This window comes from Bubalus kerabau, chromosome 8, assembly GCF_029407905.1.
Source record: "Bubalus kerabau isolate K-KA32 ecotype Philippines breed swamp buffalo chromosome 8, PCC_UOA_SB_1v2, whole genome shotgun sequence".
Taxonomy (NCBI): domain Eukaryota; kingdom Metazoa; phylum Chordata; class Mammalia; order Artiodactyla; family Bovidae; genus Bubalus; species Bubalus kerabau.
Window position 1 is genome coordinate 68013947 of NC_073631.1, and position 9824 is coordinate 68023770.

Consider the following 9824-nt stretch of genomic DNA (forward strand, 5'->3'; position numbering starts at 1 on the left):
TGCTCGCAGTGCCTCAGCCACACTGGGTCTGCCCCCGCTCACGGCGCGTGTAGCCTCCCTGCCCACACTGCTTGGGCTCTAGGTTGTTCCGCCGGGAGCAATCAGAGGCCGGCCCTGGGCTGAGCTCCCAGGTCCAAGCCGCTCAGGTTCAGGCACTCGGGTAGTCCTCAGAGGCGCAGACTCGGTTGGGCCTGCGTTTTGTGTTCTTCCCAGATCCGAGCAGCTCAGGTGATGAGGTGTTTGGCGGGCGCCAATGCTGCGACTTACTGCCTCCCCGCCACTTGGTTATCTGGGTGTAAAACCGGCGCACCTTCTCAGGCAGCTGTTGACCGTCCGGACCCCCAAGAAGTTTTAGTTAGCAAAGAAGCCTGCTTACAGTTTTATAGATAGTGTCTCTCTGGGGCTGCGATTGCCCCCTTCCGGCTCTGGCTGCCTGTCACCGGAGGGGGAAGGTCTGCAGCCGCCTATCTCTGTTCAGTCCTTTGTTCTGTGCGCGGGCCTGGCGGTGTCTTAGGTTAGGGCTTGCTTTTCACGTGGTAGATATCCCACAGTCTGGTTTGCTAGCCCAAATTATTTCGCTCAGATAGCGCTCAGGACATTCGGCCCGATTCTTACACTAAGGGACACAGCCCGCGCCGCACTTCCCTGCCCAGCCCCCGCTTGCTAATGCCGTGTGCAGGCGTCTGCGCTGCTTCTCCGCTGGGGGAGTTACCGTAGGGCTCACAATCCGCGATTTTTAATTGTTTATTTTTTTTTCCCCTCCCTTTTATGTTGCCCTCTGTGCTTCCAAAGCTCGGCACAGATTCGGCAGTGAGAGGGTTTCCTGGTGTTTGGAAACTTCTCTCTTTTTAAGACTCCCTTCCCTGGACGGAACTCCGTCCCTCCCTCTTTTGTCTCTTTTTTTGTCTTTTATATTTTTTCCTACCTCCTTTCGAAGAGTTGGGCTGCTTTTCTGGGTGCCTGAGGTCCTCTGCCGGCATTCAGAAGTTGTTTTGTGGAATTTACTCGACGTTTAAATGCTCTTTTGATGAATTTGTGGGGGAGAAAGTGTTCTCCCCGTCCTACTCCTCCGCCATCTTGGCTCCAGAAATATTTTTGTAACAAAGTGCACAATGGCACCCCACTCCAGTACTCTTGCCTGGAAAATCCCATGGACAGAGGAGTCTGGTAGGCTGTAGTCTATGGGGTCGCGAAGAGTCGGACATGACTGAGCGACTTCACTTTCACTTCTCACTTTCATGCATTGGAGAAGGAAATGGCAACCCACTCCAGTGTTCTTGCCTGGAGAATCCCAGGGACGGTGGAGCCTGGTGGGCTGATGTCTATGGGGTCGCACAGAGTCGGACACGACTGAAGCGACGCAGCAGCAGCAGCAGCACATCACAGTATTATGTATATTATGGAGAAACTGCAAAATAGCTAAGGTCCATTATTAGGGTCAAATGAATCACGATGCCTTAACTGAATGGAATATGTGCAGCTATTTGAAAGGAGAAGTGAAAGGCATGTGTGATAGAATAAGTGAATGCTCATAATAGAGCTTATCAGCGCCTTCCAGCAAAAGACCAACAGAAACACACTTATCGCTGGACAAGTCAGGCTTATCACTCATCGTGGTGAAGGGGCACACCCGCAGGTAACTGCTGGGCATCTCAGCACCAATATCAGGGGCTGCTTTCTATTTGTTTCTCAATTGCTGATTCTAAAAGCATAATATAAAATATAATACAAGGAGTCTTATTTTTAACTTTGTGAAAGCCATGTGAAATATTCACCATGTGGGTACTATCATCAAATTAATGAAGTGGGAATAAACATAATGTGTTTTTCCCCCTCACTTTTCAGGATTTCTCTTTTTCTCTCTCACATAAATCAGAGGTTGCTTCTATAAGAAAAATTCTGACCTGCAATAGGAAGTTGGATAAATTATACACTCAGTAAAAACAGATAAAGGGAAAATATTGACCTTGATGATCTTCAGTCCTTTATATTAAACTTTTATTTTGAGATCACTGTGAATTTACGTGGAGTTGTAAGAAGTGATATGGGAGAGATTTCACATACCCTTTACCCAGTTTCCCCCAACAGGTAACATTTTGCATAACTATAGTATATTATCATGCCAAGAAATGCAAGCAATCTGGTCCCTTTTGACACAGAGAAGTGGGACATAGATAAGGTAGAGCACATCAGATAGAAGAGGCAGGAGAAATTACAAGTCATTTCTCTCTGTAGCCCTTGGGTTCAGGTGGTTCACTAAACCAGTTACACTTGGAAAAGTAAAAAGCAGTAAAATGGTGATTCAGCAGGGACACTGGCCTCTTCCTCTAAACCTGATGCTAAAGAGGCCACAGAATGAAGAAAAAGGTAGAAGAACCTGAGAAAGCAATGCAAACATGGAGAGAACCCCTGCGAGAGACAGGTGATAGGTACCGGGTTGGTGCATAGATCTGTGTCTCTGTATTTGGAGGTTGGGAATGGATGGGAGCAGCTAGAGAGACCAGGATGCTGTGGATGAGAATAAGCTAGAGAAAAACCTCTATGTTGCATCTTTTTCTTCTGTCCTCCCACCCCATTATCCTGTATAAATTCTTACTCCATGACCATTTTGTGGCAGCCAAAAATCTGATGTGGAGGGAAAACAGAGCTCCGTGATCAAGCCTGGCCAAGACAAGGTACAGGAAATAACAGGTATAGACGGACCTGCCGCCCCTGCTAGTCCTTCTTTCCCAGGTGTGCCCACTGGTCCTCAGAGTGGCTCATTACATGTGGGTGGGGCACACAGCTCCTGCGATAAGAGGATTTCCTTGAGGCCCAGAGTCCCTTGGGATGGGCTAACTCACAGTAATCAAGAACAGAGGACCCCCACCTCCCCAGGCAGGTCCTTCCAATTCCCTAAATCATCAGGAGGGGACCAAATTAGGCTTACGTTTAACTTGTTCCTCAGGTACAAGTTTGTAGCTAAGGAAGCAGTTATATCCCAGGAAGTACGAGTTCGTACACAGTAAAAGAAGAAGATACCAGAGGAAGGTAAGCAAACAGGCATCAGGCTGGTAAACTTACAGAGATGAAGCATATCTACTGGACTAGGCAGAAGGAGATTTTAAAATAAGCTCATAAAGGAAGAGGATATTAGTATGAGGCAGGAGCAAGCAATTATCATAGTGTGTGGTCAAGCATCTCAGCAGGTGTTTACATAAGGGATGATGTTTCCTAACTAGAGCTTGCCCAAACTTTGCTGGAAATCTATGAAATCTCATTCTGTGGTTATTTAACCTCTAGCATTTAACCTGAAGTTCCTAAAGTCTTTGCAACATGTGGATGCTAAGATATATTCCAACTTAAAAGTCTTCACCCCATGTCCTCCATCTGACTGCTTGAATGGTTGATTCTACTTCCAACCACAGCCTCCTAATATCTTAACATTCCAAACCTGCATTGCCCAATACTGTAGCCACTAACCATATGTGACTATTTAAATACATCAAAATTAAATAAAATTAATCATTGTATTCCACAGTTTCACTAGACACATTTCAAGTGCTCAGTTGGCACAAGGGGCTTCCCAGGTGGTACTAGTGGTAAAGAAGCCATCTGCCAGTGCAGGATACATAAGAGACCTGGGTTCCCATCCTAGGTCAGGAAGATCCCCTGGAGGAGGACATGGCAACCCACCCACTCCAGTATTCTTGCCTAGAGAATCCCTATGGACAGAGGAGCCTGGAGGGCTGTAGTTCATGGGGTCACAAAGAGCCGGACATGACTGAAGTGACTTAACACACACACATGCCTACCATATTGGACAGCACAGACCACGAACATTCCATCATCGCAGGGAGTTCTATTGTCAAGTCCCGTTTCAAATAGTTGAGTATTATTTCCTAATTTGAGTATCATGGTAAAAGACCCCTATTGACATCCTATCATCTCTAGATGAGAAACAGGATCTTTGCTCTAGAATTCTCTTTCTGTTGGCTTCTCCTACTTCTTTCAGTCAGGGTTGAGATTGTAATGAAAAGGACCCCAGAATGGTCTGCCTCTTGACAAGCTACTGTGTACTTGACTTTTTGGCTAAATATTTTGGGTTAAGATTTATATGCATACACTCATATGCACATTCAAGCATTCTTGTTGGATTCTTTAAACCTCTTGGGATAGACCAAGAATACTCTTTTCTCTCTAAAATTAGTACCTGTGCCTGATAGAATTTTTTTTTTTTTTCTGGAGAGGCAGGGTTTGGTAAAGTTAAGCATTGATTCTCTGTAATTCCACTACATCTGAAACAATGGTTTAAAGTAGTAAAAAGGATAAATATTTGTACTGTTGGCAAATGAACATTGCTCTGTCACCAAATACCCAAATGGAGGGGGAAAAAATTAAAACTTCCTTTCTGCTTTGGGTCGTTAGAGCAAAGCTCTAGGAGGGGATTTATAACTACACAGTTACAAATTATGAATGTGCATTTGTTCAAGAACTACACCCTGTTGATTTGCTATTTAGTTTTTTTATTGCTGGCTTTTTGCTTTGCTCTATAGGAGAGCGACTGCAGATTTGGCCGCTGCTCAGACTGAGGAGTCGCCAGGGATGTTGTTCCTATTCAGAAATGCATGGGGTATATCAAAGATGGAGCTTGCAAACTTGTATATTAAAACCCATACATTACCAGCACAATGAAAATCCTCATCCCACTCCAAGTGGGAGGCCTGGGGCTGAGTGTGAATGGAGGGCTTTCACATTGGAGGCAGCTGAAGGAATGCTTGGCCTCCCTAATTATCTAATTACAGGGCTTCTGACCCTGCTTGGCAAAGTCCTATGAGTTCCTTAAAGACCACCAAGGGAAATGATGGAGAAGAGAAAGGAAGGAGGGGAGAAACGTGGGGCTTCCCACTAATACGCTACCCACTTAGTGCCTCATGTTCTACTTGTTCTATGTACTGGCCTTCTCAATATGATTTCCCTTCCACAAAAGCATCCCCCCAGTTGGTACAATGGATAAAAATCTGCCTTGCAGTGCAGGTTACACAGGTTTGATCCCTGGTCTGGGAAGATTCCACATGGTGTGGAGCAACTAAGCCCGTGGCCACAACTACTGAGCCCATGTGCTGCAACTACTGAAGCCTTTACATTCTAAAGTCTTGTTTCTGCAACCAGAGAAGCCACAGCAATGAGAAGCCCACACCCCACAACCAAGAGTAGCCCCCACTTGCTTCAACTGGAGAAAGCCCACACAAAGCAACAAAGATCCAGCACAACCAAGAAACTAAATATATAAAATTTTAAAAAGAAAAAAAAAATCATCCCCAAACACTGGATAATGGAAGCATGACACTTTTCTTTTTTAAAAAATTTTATTTATTTTTATTTATTTATTTTAATTGGAGGCTAATTACTTTACAATATTCTGGTGGTTTTTGCCATACATTGACATGAATCAGCCATGGGTGTACATGTGTTCCCCGTCCTGAACCCCCCTCTCACCTCCCTCCCCATCCCATCCCTCAGGGTCATCCCAGTGCACCAGCCCTGAGCACCCTGTATCATGCATTGAACCTGGATTGGCGATCTATTTCACATATGATAATATACATGTTTCAATGCTATCCTCTCAAATCATCCCACCTTCACCTTCTCCCACAGAGTCCAAAAGTCTGTTCTATACATCTGTGTCTCTTTTGCTGTCTCACATATAGGGTCATTGTTACCATCTTTCTAAATTCCACATATATGTGTTAGTACACTGTATTGTTGTTTTTCTTTCTGACTTACTTCACTCTGTATAATAGGCTCCAGTTTCATCGACCTCATTAGAACTGATTCAAATGCATTCTTTTTGATGGCCGAGTAATACTCCATTGTGTATATGTACCACAGCTTTCTTATCCATTTGTCTGCTGATGGGCATCTAGGTTGCTTCCATGTCCTGAGTATTGTAAACAGTGCTGTGGTGAACATTGGGGTACACGTGTCTCTTTCAATTCTGGTTTCCTTGGTGTGTATGCCCAGCAGTGGGATTGCTGGGTCATATGGCAGTTCTATTTCCAGTTTTTTAAGGAATCTCCACACTGTTCTCCATAGTGGCGGAACTAGTTTGCATTCCCACCAACAGTTTAAGAGGGTTCCCTTTTCTCCACACCATCTCCAGCATTATTATTTGTAGACTTTTTGATAGCAGCCATTCTGACTGGCGTGAGATGGTACCTCACTGTGGTTTTGATTTGCATTTCTCTGATAATGAGTGATGTTGAGCATCTTTTCATGTGTTTGTTAGCCATCTGTATGTCTTCTTTGGAGAAATGTCTGTTTAGTTCTTTGGCCCAATTTTTTATTGGGTCGCTTATTTTTCTGGAATTGAGCTGCAGGGGTTGCTTGTATATTTTTGAGATTAATTCATTGTCAGTTGGGAAGCATGCCACTTTTCTATGGGATTAAGGGGCTTAGGGAGAGCAGGATAGGCCATGGTACTTGTTTGCCTTAGAGCAATGGGTGTTGGCTGGTATGCCTTAAGCCCTTCCTATGTGTGATGGTTTGTTTCAGTGAATGTGAAATTCATTCTTGTTCCAGCTAATGTCTGTCAGACAGAGCACAGAGCCGCATGGTCATGCAGTGGGATAGGGAGGGAAAGCAACATGTAACTGGGGAGAGGATGGAGGAAACGGATCAAGGAAAGATCTGTGTTTTCTGGCACATGTGAGACCCTGGCATCATGAGATTATAATAGTGCTGATCAGCGGAGGAAGAGTTGTGCCAGTCACTCAGCAGTGAAGGACAACCTCGTCAGCATGAGAAGAACTGTGGGAAGTCTTCCTTTTTGAACTTCCTGAAATAGGTATTCTTGTGTTATTAATGTTCATCTTTTAATTCCAGCAATCAGTTTTAACTTTCAGGACTCTCAGTAGCATGTATCTTCTTGAGTGCTGGGGGTAACTGGGAGCCGCAGAATGTTCAGGGGGAAGGGAATGCCAGGCTGCCATAAGGAAGCCTTTCTGGTAAGATGTTAGAGAAATCACAGAAAAGAGGACTCAGATATTTAAGATTTCAGAACCTACATCTACCACTGGGCTCAGCCTCTCTCCAACTCCACATCCTCCCCACCTCATCCCCCGGTTTCACACACATTTCCAACTACTGTCTCCTAATCTGACTTTGTGTACATCATTACTGCTGTTCAGCAGCCCAAAGCTGGTAATTGAGGATCAGTTTGGTATAAAAACTCTGGTTATAGAACCTCAGGAGGGGCACAATCTTAACTCTACTTACGCCAGAGAGCATTTCAGACACTTTCCTTCTAAGGTGATCCCAGGACCCATGACAAGCCCGTAGGAGCTACCCTGGGTACCTGGCAGCTAGGAGCTGCAGAAGGTTGCACACAGCAGTCATTCTTCCATACCCAACTGCCAGGACCACAGCACACATGAGTACAGAGGCCCGAATTCCCATCCTGGCTCCTCCTCTATGTCAATTTCCTTGGTTGTTTAGTTTTCTTATAATTGCTTTTGAGGATCAAATGGGATGATAGAGGAAAATGATTGAACACATACGAGGGCACAGAGCACACTCTTCTTTTCATTAAGGACATTATTTAAGTAGTGACTAAATAATACATTTTGCATGTTTTTCTGAAGTTCTAACACTTAATTGCAAGGACATGAAAATTTGTGGTTCACTGTTTTTCATTCAACTCTCAAAGCTCACATTTGGCACCAGATTGGAAGAGTGATGTTGGTTTGGTTGAGCCCAATTATCTTCCATTTTCTGCTTCTTCTCAACAAGTCTCCTGAAAGATGAGGAATCTTATCTTGGAGGAAGGACATGCTACTGCAAGTTAGGAAATAACCTATCCTTCTCTTATTGAGTTTTCTGAGTAACTCACACTTAGAAACTACAAGTTTCAAGGGAGCTTCATTCACACTAGATGACAGAGAGTCTACACATCCATCCTGTAGCTAGGGAAAGTAATTGCTCCATCAACCTACTCTCACGGCCACATGCCATCTCAGTCTATCCCTGTTTTAAGAAAACAGTATGGACAACACAGGCTAGGGAGGGAAAATTCATTTAACGGTGTTTAAAAGGAAACTCTGCTTGAGTCCTTTGTGGTCCCAGCCACATCTTGTCAGCATCCGCCTCTGCCTTTCCAGGTGATAATTAAGCATTAGAAGCTGGCTATGTGAACTCATCACACATTCAATGGACATGAGTTTGAGCAAGCTCAGGTGTTGGTGATGGATAGGGAAGCCTGGCATGCTGCAATCCATGGGGTGGCAAAGAGTCGGACATGACTGAGCGACTGAACTGAACTGTGTGAACTCAGAAAGCAGCTTTTAAAGAAGATCTGGATAAATGCAGACACCAGTGCTGTGTGGGTTTTGTGAAAGACAGCTGAGAGTTTCCTGTCTAGTCCCTCCTCCTCTCAGGCAGCCTGGGCTTGGGATAGATGCCTTCAGAGTGAACAAAAGGCCAATTGATTTACCAATTCTGTTGGGATTGCCTTTAATTTGGGCCTTCTTTCTGAATAGGCTACCATGTAATGCTCCTATTTTCTTAATATGACAATTATTTAGCTGGAGGGAAGTTATTCAAAACGTGTTGAAAACTACTTTAATCCGAATGTAACTGTAATCATTAAACTTCTAATTTACCTGCTCAGAAAAGGGCCACATGAATCAAGGAAAGTGAGGGAGACTTGGCTTCAATCCAAATTGCCCAGTAACATCCAGAGTTGCTGAGATGTTCTGACTAGCATTGTCCCTCACCATTTCTGTGAGTGCTTCTTTGAGGCTGGGAGTATTACAAAGACCATCTTCCTGGAAAGAGGAGGACTAGTCTTTCAGTTAAGGGGACAGGATCTCCCTCTTGAAGTACTTCTTCAGAGGCTGTGATTAAAGTCCACATAACTGCTACTGACTTAAATACCAGGCAATGGGGATTTGGCAATAGAAAAGGTACAGTCCATATTCTGAATACATCTTAAAACTATCCTGTTACAGATGAATAGAGCTAACTATACCCTTTGCCATTTGTTATTAATACCTTATGTAATTCTCAGACTGTGAAGGTAAAGTGGGGATTATTGCCTTCATTTTCAAGATACAGAGACAGACTCAGAGAATTCTAAGGTCTTGCTCAATGTTGCACATTCAGGGCAAGAACTCAAGGCCTTTGTCTCTACAATTGCCAGTCTACTTTCCACCCCATTCCAGGAAGTCAGAAACGAGGAGGGCTTTTCTGAGCACCTGCAAGTTTATTGAGCACACCCTGTGGGCATGGCTTCAGGTATGCCAGGCATGTACAGAGAAGCTGACAGGATGATAGTTCATCTGTGTTTTCTTACTAAGAATCCCTTGGTGCTGATGTAATCCTATTTATCTAATACCTGTAATTGCATGTTGCTTTTGAAAGATGTTATGGTGGCTTGTTTCACCACTTATGCTTCAACTGGCATCCTGGCTGCAATTTTATTCCCCTCCTCCCAAAGCTGTGAAAGTGGAGTGACTACTGGGATCAAAGAGGGAGAGATCCTTAGGGACTCAAAGTAGGGATCATCACCAGGGGTTCCAGACTCAAATGTGAAGGCTGGAGGGTGAAGTCAGAGGGAGAAATACATGTGGTGGGGCAGATGGTGAGCTGGAGAATGTATTTTCTCCTAAAAGGACTGGTGCTTAGCACCCACTGACAGTCACTGTGCTTCTAAATCAGGCTCAGGTGGCCAGATCTTGAGGTGTTTTTTCAAGAGAATCTGGAAATCTAGGATTTTATGTAAATTCTCCTGATTGGATTATTAAATATTAATGGTTGGTTGAAACATTTTAAAATCTCTGTGAGTT